At 40.5% G+C, this 12536-nt stretch overlaps 1 protein-coding gene across 7 annotated transcripts in view; it reads right to left on the bottom strand.

The window, feature by feature from the left end:
- The window catches only part of fbrsl1 (fibrosin-like 1), a 265820-nt gene that overhangs the window by 176920 nt on the left and 76364 nt on the right, over nucleotides 1-12536 (bottom strand). The gene's annotated exons all lie outside the window — the stretch shown is intronic.

The raw sequence follows: 12536 nt of genomic DNA, 5'->3' as shown, positions 1-12536 counted from the left end.
TCACAGCTCACTGCGCCACTCAGATATTATCCAATCAGTATTGCAACAACGCACCGCTAATTGGTGATGTTGTTATGTCTTCGACTCAGTGTCACAGCACAAGCCTGGCCTTTGACTTCAATCACATGTCACACCATCCAATTACACCCTGATGTTGTGTGCTCAGACTCGTTAGAGTCTTATTCTGAATCATTTGGAAAGAAAGAAGATCCACCAAACAATAAACTAATTTCAAAATGAAGAAAAAATTGACACCTGCTCCCACACACACAAAATAAAAACTATATATATATGTATATATATATATATATATATAAATAAGATATGCATGTACAATAATAATTGTGCCCTGAACATACTTGGTGCTTTACTCCTAGCTATTTTTCTGGAAGTTTTACCCGTTTGGGCCACCTCCTCCCCTCAGGGACCATAGGATGAACCCTGACCCTCTTCCCTCCAAGGGGTCAACCACAAGAACCACACCCCATCTGGATCCAGCCTCTCAGTGACTTTTAGGGGGTGTGTCAACCCCCAGTCTGCCACTTCAACCCCCCCCCTCACTGCTGCCTCAGGGTGTACATGCTCTATTGTGCAAAAGCAATCATTCTTAACCCCCCCACCCCACACCCCCACTCTCTTTGTTTTGCAAATGGCCTCTCCCACATCATTTTACATACACACTCCAACCACCGAGCTCTGGGGACCATCCAGGAAGTAATTGTGGCTTTTGTGCGTGTGGTCCCCCCCCACCCCCCTGCCTTCCTCAAAGGAGCCGCGCCCCCTTGTCAGCTGTCATCATATAACTGCCTGCAGACCCAGGGGCCTAATGACAGGATCTATAGTACATGAAAACACAATTATAGCCTTGGTTCAATTGCTACTGTGTGAATGGCCTTTAAAAGAGGAAGAAAGGAACCAAACACATGCTGCCCGCTTGAAGGCATATAAGTCTGAACGATATCCCCTAAATCACAACCCATTAAAATTCACAGAGCCACATTCTGATTCTGAACATTTTAAATACACCCTGTTTAAGCAACTGTCCTTACATTGGTGTTCTGCTAATTGTAGGACGTGCTTGATATAAGGAGATTTCTGACTGATACGGGCATATTTGACCTTGTATAGCAGCACTGCTTTCTGATTTAATGAGCTAATATGAGCAACAGTGCTGGCATATACAACCCACACATGAGCCTCAGTGTTCCAGCAGCATTTCATTATCTCTGGTGATGCTGTTTTCATGGCAATATTTTGAAGCCACATTAAGCATCCATTACAAGACACTGCAGGAAACATGTTGATGGAACCTGCAAAAGATCCACCGCCTGGGCTCAATATTGCAAACCCGACATGCTTTACATTAGACAGTCAAAATGGTAGAAGAGGAGAGGAAAGGCCTCCCACTATCTTTTACAAATGGGAACAGTGACCCCCAATGGACGATGAAGTGCAGTCTGGTAAAGGGTTAACACAGCATCATCCACCACCTCGTCATGTTGGTGCAATGACTCTCTGATGCAGCAGGGGTCAGTGTTGTATCACAGTTAAACTGAGCTCAGTTAGATATAAAGGGAAAGCTGTCTCTACAAAGATCACATCTGTTTCAGTGACATTACTAATCCTATTTAATCCATCTGAGTTAATGTCCAGCTTTGCTAGTCACCAACCCCCCCAGGCACAGGGCTATGGAAACAGGGGCAGGGGCCTCGCCAGATCCCATTAATGTAGTGACCTTAATGGGCTAAAGTGGCAAAGACAACACTTAAATGTTCATACGCCGCCAAGTGGACAAGCACTTCATCACAGCCACATAGGTATGTACACTTAAACACACACACACACACAGTCAGACAGACACACACACACACACACACACACACACACACACATAAGCCCACATGTCCACTTAAACAGAAGTACATATGTATTTCCATCATCTACAACACAAGCACACACAAACCCCAAAAGAAGAACACACAGAGATACAACAGAAGCATGTAAATGAGATGCACTACACATTGGAACACACATGCGAAAACACATTCTACAAGCCAAGCAATGATTAAATGGAATCTAATTAAATAGGTGCTAATTGAAGCGCTAATTAACTAAAACAAATTGATACAACTGTGACAAGGAGAGAATGAGCCACTTGTAAACGACGTTGGAGAACAATACGAATAGAGCATAGCAGCCTACTGCAGGAACGCATCAGGATACAGCCTGGCCTCTCTATTGTCTTACCCCTTCTCAGGCCTGTCAAAACACACAGGCCTCCAAACAAAGAACCTCTCACAACTACAGGAGGTTTCGCTTTTCAGTGAAGGCTCAGGATTGCCACCCACTTCCATTCTCCCTAACAAACACAAGATCCCAACCTCCTTAAAATTTCCCATGTAACACAGCACAGCACACCAGACAGCTGCCAGCCTCCGGACACAGTGGTAATCAGGAAACCTGACTCCCTGACAGAGCTGAGTTATACTCCTGCCCCTTCACTTTAACTAATACATGATTTTGAAGGCTAATAGCATCACTTTGTACGGAGGCTATTATTTTGCTCTGATATTCAATACATTTCAATACATAAGGATTCCCCACATTTTAATTTTTTCTGGGCAAGTTTTAATAATCTGTGAAACAGCGGAGACACTAAATGATGCATTAAACTCACACAGTTAAAATCTGTGACCCACTACATCCATTTAATGCTTGGATGAAACACTGGGACAGACTGTTATTTCCATCTTAGTAAATTTCCCGTTATGCCAGTGATTGAACACACTTCATAAGAGCTTTTACATTTGCAGACACTTGTCAGACACACTGACAAGGAAAAGGGCACCATCTACAAGAAAAAAAACAAACAAAAAAAACAAAGAAAAATCATGTAATGTTAACTACCTCACTGCATAAATGACACCACAGCACAAGAAATCAAGAACTGACAAACAAACTCTCTCATATTAAAATCCAATATGAGAAAATAGCAAAGGCATATTAACTTCTTTTTGACAGGAAGAAACTGTCCTTGTAACAGGTGGGTGACTGCTATATATCGGTCTGAAGCGACATGAAAAGCAGCACGATCCGAGTATCTGAGCTGAGCAACCTCATTTCTTTGTTCTCGGTTTCCCTCAACTGTTTCAGTGCCTGTTAAAGGCTGTCCAGGTTCAAAGTGACAGTGCGCTTCCTGTGACACCTAGCAGGAGGACTTTTTGTTAATAGTAATTCAGATGCAGGTGCACAAATTACACATGTACACGTCTTCACACACATAGCAGCCCTCATGTCTTACAGTTTGTATTCTTCCTCCTTGTTTACATCTGTACAAGACTTTTGTGATAAGCTTGTTTGATAAAAGCAATTCACAATAAATCAGACCTCACATGATTTGCAGTTCAAACTATGATAAGCTACTTCATAGAAAGCTTTTGCAGGAGGAATATGACCCCAGACAGCTGAGATTTCCTGGAGCACAGATTTCTGAACTGCTCCCTAAACATTACTGTAATATAAACCACAATGATACTGTAAATCATAAAGCACAAGGTGTAATAAAGTGGCTCTCCCTGCTGTCTGCTCTAGTTAAACATCTACCAGGGGCAATATATCTGTTGCTATAGCTACAGATTCTCCAATAGATGCAAAACTGGAATATGATGTAGCCTGGGAGGTCCCACTTTAATAAATTACATAAAAAAAGAAAGTAATCACAACTAGCCAGCTAGCATAGCGCAGAGAAATAATGTCCTGACAAATTTATAACTGCTAACACCTGCCTCCTGAGTCCAAAACCTAATGACTGCACTGAAAAACACTGCACCAAAATGTATCTGCAAAATTTAACATTGCTCTAAAATAATGTGCTTACCCTGTTCAGCAATATCAGATAGCACACAGTATATCCAGGAGGAGTTTCTCTTTGCCTCTGGTACCTTGTCCGATCCCAGCATGCAATAGCCCCAGTTTCAACAGAGCATGACTTTAGATCCCTGCTAATTTAATGTTCCCAGGTCTAATTGTCCCCAGTGGTTGCTCTGAAGTAGCCCTGCTGTATCTCAATGACTATGGCTTGTTAAAAGTGATGGGATGTGTGTAAGTGTGTGTGTATAAGTGTGTGTGTGTATGGACCTACAATAGAACACCCCGGTCAAGCACCTTACATGGCCTGACATTAATCACTGTGCACTGTCCCATGCAATATTCACCTGGCTAAGCACAGCGGGCGCAGAGGTTGTCTGGGTTCGGCCGGTCTCAGTCATTCTCTTCCCTTTATTTCCAGTTCTATTTCAGTCACTCTCTGTCTTTCAACTGATCTCTCTCTCACCTTGTCTATGGGTCTAAGAGGCTGTGGCTGCAGTCATGGGGAATGGAGGGGTGATGGATGTTGAGGAAAAATCCTGAGAGGGATAAATATTCCGGGAGGTCACACTAACTTAGTACCAAAGTAATTTTACTGGTGTTTCAATTTAATTAATTTTTTTTGCGTTTGCTCCTATGGGTCACATTTATCACACCCACATTTATAATCTTGCCCTCAGATCAAAAAAAGGAAGATTGAGTGCATCACTCTGTCCATCTATGGAGCATTTTGACAGACCAGTCATAACAGGAATATCTGCCACCTCTGAGTTTACAAACCCTCCAAATCCAACCATCTGGGGCCAGTTCAGACTGGGACCCAGTTCAACTCCAAACCATCCCCTGGGACTAGAGCAGTGGTCACAAAATCCTTCAGTGCCCTCCCCCACCTCCATTTCAACACCGGTGGGACTGTTCCCTCATCCTTTCCCAGCCTTCCCCTGGCATCCTGGGCAAAGTCAACACTGCCAGCCCCAGTGGAAACCCATGGGGACGAGTTTGGCTCCTCACACTAAATCCACTGTGGTCAGGCTGTCTGCTGAGCAAAAATAGATGGCATTTAGGAAACTTGAAAACACACAGCGAGAAAGGTACACGCTCCCAGACACTTATTCATATAGGAAAATCATCTGAGGGAAGGGAGAATAAAAGTCTACTGACCTTTTTACCAAAACTCTCATATGTCTCAACTCTGATATTTTACCCACAGTCTTAGCAATTCTTATTATCTTATTATCCATGGGAACTCCTTACCTTTGATTTACTCTACTCTATCACTCAATCAGACTCAACCTCTTGATACGCTTCACTTCGTTTTTTAACAGAGATGGGATTGTAAGTATTCAACAATATGAGCAGCTGACTGGTTTCACAGCACACTGCATCTAAAAGAGCCTGGTCTGTAAGCCAAAAAACAATTAACAGAGCAGCATTATTACTGTAACATTTATTATAGTGATATATTACCTCTTTACTAAACATTTTGTCTGATCTCTGTTCTAATTAGCTGGCTTTAATATTCTATTTTCTATTGGGAAAATATGAGTTTCTTATTTATTCATGTCATTTTAATGCTACTATGGTATATGCTGTGTTGGAGACTAATCAAAAATTTTGGCAATTCCTAGGACTGCTACTGAAGTTAATGAAGTCATAAATTACTAATTTTAAACATTCCTAATTTGCAGTTTTATACTTAAAAAGATTAAATCCAAAATATGACATCTTTCACTGAAAAAGTGGCTTTTTACTTGAGCCATAATTCACAGTGGCATGTTTCAACCACATTAGAAAAACAACAATTTTGTGAATATGGTCCGGATAAAGTTACTGGTTTAAATCCCCACTACAGCTGGAAAGTAGTTTTGTAGGGAAAGTAGTACTCTAACTGCTATTGAGATTCACTGCAGGAAGTGGTTTAAGAGATATGTAAATGTATGATGGATAAAAGTTGCATAATCTATAACAAATAAATTATACTTATGTTGAAATTATGAAGTACAGAGCAAAAAATTCAGCAATTCATATTTTTCTATAAAAAGATATAGTATATCAATACATAGCACAGCTCAATGCTTACATAGTCCAATTTTTGCAGTGCTCAATATAATATGCTGCACAATATCCCCTCTCGGCCCTGCAATGAACTGGCGATCTGCCCAGGGTGTACCCTCTTGCCCAGTGTTAGCTGGGATAGGCTCCAGCCCCCCCGCAACTCTTGACAGATAAGCAGTATAGATAATGAATGAATGAATGAATGAATATCACCTCTCTTATAAATCACTAGAAACTTTCCAATTCAAGAAAGCCCATTTTGAAATAATGAATGTACTATGCACAAAAGACAGATGCTCACATTCCTTCTACTATCTGGAATTCTTAGGCAAGGTAACTAAGATTTCTGGGGGATTTCTAATATGTGTGTATATTCTTTTATATTATATTATTTTCTAAATAATCAGATATTTAATTTTTTTGAACGAAACCCTTCATTTTGTCATTTATCTGTCTCACATAGGGGTGTGTGTGTGTTCCTCTGCTAACTTGTCTTTGATGTGTTAGAGACAATTATCTGCCTTGTGATCATGCATCATGCACATGTTCATGTTACAAGCAGCTAACTAATTGATCTGTCAAGGTCTATTACAAGTCACGCTCCTCCACTCATCTCTGTCTTTCTACTCTGCACACACATGCACACGCACGCTCTTGCATATGACAGGACAGCAGACACCTCTGAAGCGTACCTCATTATCCACTCATCTAATAATGCTCTTCGTTAAATTGCAGTGTTAACCTGAGTAACAGGAGTAAAGGCCTTTTCTATCACGTTACCACTTACAAGCTTTCCAACCCCATAATTACATCAAGGATTTCACATTTAAGGGCTGATCTCATTACAAGTGCAACAGTAGATAGTGTTTCAGTTCCTCGATCAACCACAACATTATAAGCAGATAATAGCAAATTGAGCAAAAGGTGTAAACCTGAAGAGGATAAATTGAATAAATATTTCTTCATAAGCAAAAAAGTAATGTGCAAAGCAAATTTCAGTTACAGTAAATGAAAAATCATCATAATAATATTTTATACTATACTGAAGCTATTCTGATATATATAGAGCAAAGTATGACTTCTCTTGGTTTTCTGTCCAAAATTAAAGTAAGTCAACAATAGTAAAATGCAGCTTAGTGACTTGCCCAGGTGGAGAGGATTCACTTTTATCTCCAGCTTAAATGGGCGAGAAACAGGGTTAGCCAGGAGAGATATTGTCTCTCGGGTGTCTCCTGAGCCGAGCTGCTACCGCTCAGGGTCGCTGCTCCCCAGATAACAACCAGCCTACCGTTATCAGTCATCCTGATCGCCTGGCCGTTACCACCGCCCCACTGCCAATGGGCAGCGATGCTCTCGCGTCTATCGCAGCTCTCAGGCTGCCCCTGAACTATGCTCCAGTGCACTGTTAATGCCCCAGCTAATCTGATCTGTCTCCGGCTGGCTTACTGCTTATAAACACACCTAGATATGAAGCTGGGGAAGTAATCCCGAAGCAGCTACAGTATGACAGAGGCATGCAGGATGCTGGCTTCATGTCCACAGGCTGGTCTGATAGTGAGGGATTTGCCTGCGGGGGGGTTGGAATAATAGAGTGGCGTGTACAGAGGAGTTTTCCTATATGACATTGTTAGTGGGGTGTGTGTGCAGCACAGGGTGAAGCACTGCACTAATGGACAGGGAAGGTGATGTGATGTGTACGTGTGACAGTGTGTTGCTTGAGCAAGTCAGCATTATGTGTTATTCATGACCCCCATTTGAAGAATACTGAAGGTCAAAGCCACGTTGCGGAGTATCCTGCAGGATTTTTTTTTTATTTTTTTTTTAAATATCTTACAGCAGAAGATGACAGTTAAAAACAACATCACTGGTTAAACTTGTGTATTTTTTGTGTTTATTCACCTGAAGAGAAATAATATAAAGTAATAACCTACTATATTAATGACTTACTGTTTTTGAGCTTCAATGGAATTTCAGTAGACGAGGTTAGCTGATAATCACCAAACCTTTCAGGGATTACTAAACTACAAGAATTTCATTTGTATTGGTTCATTTAATACGTGGTACAAACGGCTGGCTGCAAGTCAAATGATGCCTTCAAATACTGGCCTTCAAAAACATCTGCACATGTGCACATACACAGTGTCACACACATGCATACAACTCTAGACCATTCCTGACCATTCAAGCAAACCTCTGGCACCCCAGGGTGCCTTGAGGAGAGCAACACATCACCTCGCCTGCAGATCATGTGGATGACATTCACTAGGGACAATTCCTCTGACTGTGGAGGCAGCAAAGTAGAGAGAAAAATGTACAGGGAAAACTATGCTGGACACTTGGAGAGAGGGGCAGCCTGGAGGAAAAAGTAGAAAATGCAAGTGCACTTGTACTGAGAAGCACCATGAAAGTACATATCAGTGATTTCTACCAATATGATCTGTCATAATGTGTAAATAATTGTTTATTACATTTCATTTGATTCCTTGAAACAGTTCTCAAAGCAGCAAATAACCCTCTTACATCTATTTCATATCAGTTCAGGGAGAAAATCATAGTCTTATATAAACACCTGCTTTAAGGCCCAGATGGCTGCTCTGTGCAGCTCTTTTCCCACAGCAGACAAAAGTCTTTCTGTGTGCACATCCATCTGCTTACGTCTGTTTTGCTGTATGAGAGGATCTACAGTAAGCCCCCAATGATAGAAGTAAGAGTACCATGGTATACCATGTGTTCATGGTATTGTTAAGATAACTTGCCAGCAAAGAGAACTATGAATAGTAAACAACCACATGACTGTGATAGAGTCTGTTGGTGCTGTTGCCAAGGACATTTTCTACAGCAGATAAAATCCACAAAGGGCCCCTCATCGAAGCCCAGTCCATCTGGAAGTGGACATGTTTTATATGCATGTGATTCCATCTACAGGGGTGACGGCAAAGTAAAGAAAAAATAGATCTATCAATCTTGCCTTAGCTCATATACTCAAAGCAGTTACTCATACAGAGTTACAAAAATAAAATGAAGCTTGAAGTTAAATGTTTACAGCTGCTTTGATCATTGTCAGCTGCTCTGGAAAGGGTAAGGATTCCTTGAAATGTACATTATGGAGGGACAGAAACTCATAAACTCACCATAATAAACCTTTTGTTAACAGCAATGGGTGAGCAAACACTCGATCCAGAGGACTTCACATGCCCAAACAGTTAATTCATAAGTGCCTCCATCCCCTCTAACACAATAACCTGAGGAAATGTGTCTGTACTTATAAGGTTAAATTGAAATGAAAACAATCAAACTGTTTATAGACTCCCATGAAAGATTTGGTACACAGGCTTTGTAAGACCCTCAGGAGATGTTGGTTTGATCATGTAGTAACATGTCTTTGCTTACCACACAAATTCCTGTTTGGGAATAATGTATAAATCATATTATGGAAGCAGGTGGCTGTGGGATAAAAAGCAGTGGTATTGGGCAGGTGTGGTCTTAAGAAACAGGCCTGCTCAAACAAAACTGTACTTAGAACTTAAGCACAAAGGATCCATTCAGCTTTCTAAATGCTTATTTAAAGGTGAAGATCAACTGATTCATAATTCATAGTGTTATCTATAATTAATTAGTTATGCAACATGATCATGTCATGAGCCTCATTCATCAGCACTGTGATTATGACTGAAACTGGGTGGTGTGGTTTCACAGCATAATTGTTAGTTCTCACAACAATAATTATGTAGCTGGGAATTGGGAGTTGTAGTTGTATATTAAAGGCATTCTTTAGTTCTTTGGATACAGACTAAAGCCAGGGCAGGTTGAAAGATCTTTTAGCTGCTTGATCTCAGACAGAAAGAGAATAAAACAAAGTTTCAGCCAAACACCAAGATTAAAGCAAGCAGCTGATAAAAGAAAAAAGGAACGGAAGTTAAGTAAGAGCCACAATGAATCACCAGGGCATAGGAAGCCAACACTAATATATTGATCTGCCAGGCAGGGAAGGGAGATGTCTCCAGTTATCTATGGATCATAAGACAGAGGTGTTTTTTAGGGGCTTCAACAATGCATGGGGTCAGTGTGTCTTAACCACTCTAATATGTTCCTCAAAGATGCTGCAAGGTGCTGATGAGATATTCATTACAATGGTTCACTGACGCAAAGTGCCTCTGTCTGAGACAATATACATGTAGCTGCTGTCACATAAAGACCACATATCTGCAGTTTTGTAAAGCATACACCTTTTTTGTGTTGTGTTGATCTCATGACTGATGCAACATGTAACAAACTGTAGCTAGATTTGTGACTATGTGCACCTCCGTAACTATATGAGCATTTAGTACAAAACAGGCATTTTGTTTTCACTCCTCAAATATACTCAATACTATAATCTGAAGGCAAGTGCATTTGTAGATGTACCTCCCACACATTATTTCAAATTGCACTGAGGGCACATAGAAACATGACAAACAGATGTAAGATGAAACCACTTATTCAATATGAAGTAATATCACTTGGAAAGGAAAGAATACAGCTTATCTAAGACATGGGATCAAGATCCTCTGATTCTCCACTTTTGTATTACATATTCACAAACCTAGTAGAAGTCTTACTTTTCTAGCTGGTTTTGAGCTGCTTTCATAATCTCTCTATCATCCTAATCTCTTAAGGAGCATGTGCAGTAAATTATCAAAGTTACTGTAAAATATGAAATTCAGCTGAAGTTATGAGGTTTTCACATGACAGCAGCAGTTTGCTGATATCATGGATTTGGATTATCTGGACAGGAATGTAGATCTGTAATTTCAGCCTATTGCACTTACACTGTGGATAACAGCATCAGCTAAATACATAATTTCTAACCGTCTCTTAGCAAACTAAATATCACAGCCAAACTCATTTTCAGCCATGTTAACTTCCTGAGGAAATCTTATCTAAGAGAGATATTTTTGTCTGTGGAGGAGGCCTCCGGGCTACATAGCCTCATTATTTAGTTTGGCTTCCTGACTACATTTCCCCTCTTATCCTCAACAGCACTATGGTGGATCTTGGCCTCGGACAGGAGCATAAAAACATCCGCCCATTTAAACAAACTGTTAACACATAGATGGGCTATCTCACTGGGACAGACTCAGAGTCTGTGGGCTCAGCAGTGTGCTTGAAGCCGGGGATATTGGCAGTCCTCTATCTGCATAAACAAACAGAAAACCACTTCTGCAGTCATGAAGGAAAACAAGGATAGGATGGCAGGGTAAACCCACCTGAAGGCTGCATACCAACAATCTGTTTATGAAACACAAACACTCTTGGGGTAGCACCAGGTCTCATCAGCGTACACAGGTCACATATGTCTCCCTTCACTGAGGTCCAAATTCTTGCCCATGACAGAGTGTATATTCCAGTGCACAAAACACCACAATCCTAAACAGTACAAAATGCCCATAGTGCACCTACAATACAGGTAGGTATTATTCATTCTGTGAAGGCTGCAGTTAATGCTGACTAACTGGTCTGTTGTATCGCTGCTAATAAACTAATAGTTTTGCTGAACTCCATTCAAATGTTTTACAGTTGGCTGGTAGTGTATAGTGTCAGTCAGCAGAATCATGGAAAACACTGGAGTTTTCACTTTAAACACCTAGTAAGGAAAAGCTTCTTGCTGAGAATAAATAAAAAAACAACACAGGTGAATGTTAAACATCACTACAAATCCAGAACCATAATGCAAAAGGTAAGTGCCATAACTATTAGCAACTACTGAAATGCATAAGCAGAAACCATTAAAAAGTGACTACATTACAACAGGAGAAAGAGACAGGAGGCTACTGTCCAGAGTTACCACCAACATCATGAGAAACATCATCGCTAACTACAAAAGGCCCTGCTGACAAATATAGATTCTATACTATCCCACTGTGGTTTTGTGGCAATGACCTGTACTTCCATAAAGGACAATGGGAGTTGTGTCAAAAGCTTCTATTTCAAAAACAAAGACAGCCAACTAAATGTAAAAAAAAAAAAACAAAAAAAACCCCATAATTTTCAAAATATTGGGAGCAATTTGGAGTCAATTTTAGAATGGGCTAAAACTCTCCCTTTGCAGATGGATTTGAAGAAAATTGTCTTCTCCAACTCTGAACACTGTGATGAGGTTTGATGGTGAACAGATAGAAGGGACTCAAGTGTCTCATGTGAGGCGAAGTTATCTCTTGACAACTTCGGCACTGTGGTACAAAGTCCAGTGGTGTAAGACACTGTTCATGCCGTTCATCTTTTTCTGAAAATTACCCATAGATCTTTTCTCTGCTTTACAGTGACTGTGAAGCAGATGTCAGATGGATGGAAAGTATATATTTGGAAAAACGACTATCCTGCTTCTTAGTTAAAGAAGAGCTGTAATTAATTAATAACTCTGACCAAGCTCAACAAGGAATGCGTATTTAGATGCTTCCTAAGCAGCTGATTGGCTCCTCTGCCTTAATGCCCAAAGCCAGCAAGGCCAGTATCTTCTTTATTTGTCAAAAACACAAACCGATGCTTCATGCAACATACTGTACATGTAAACTTTCTTGAACTACTGTCCAACAAGACTTCCTGACTGTTAATTTTCTTTAAATAGGCACCAAACA

The sequence above is a fragment of the Lates calcarifer genome, linkage group LG13 (assembly GCF_001640805.2).
Source record: "Lates calcarifer isolate ASB-BC8 linkage group LG13, TLL_Latcal_v3, whole genome shotgun sequence".
Taxonomy (NCBI): Eukaryota; Metazoa; Chordata; class Actinopteri; family Centropomidae; genus Lates; species Lates calcarifer.
Note: the sequence above shows the minus strand (reverse complement) of the source record. Positions and strands in the feature narration are given on the sequence as shown.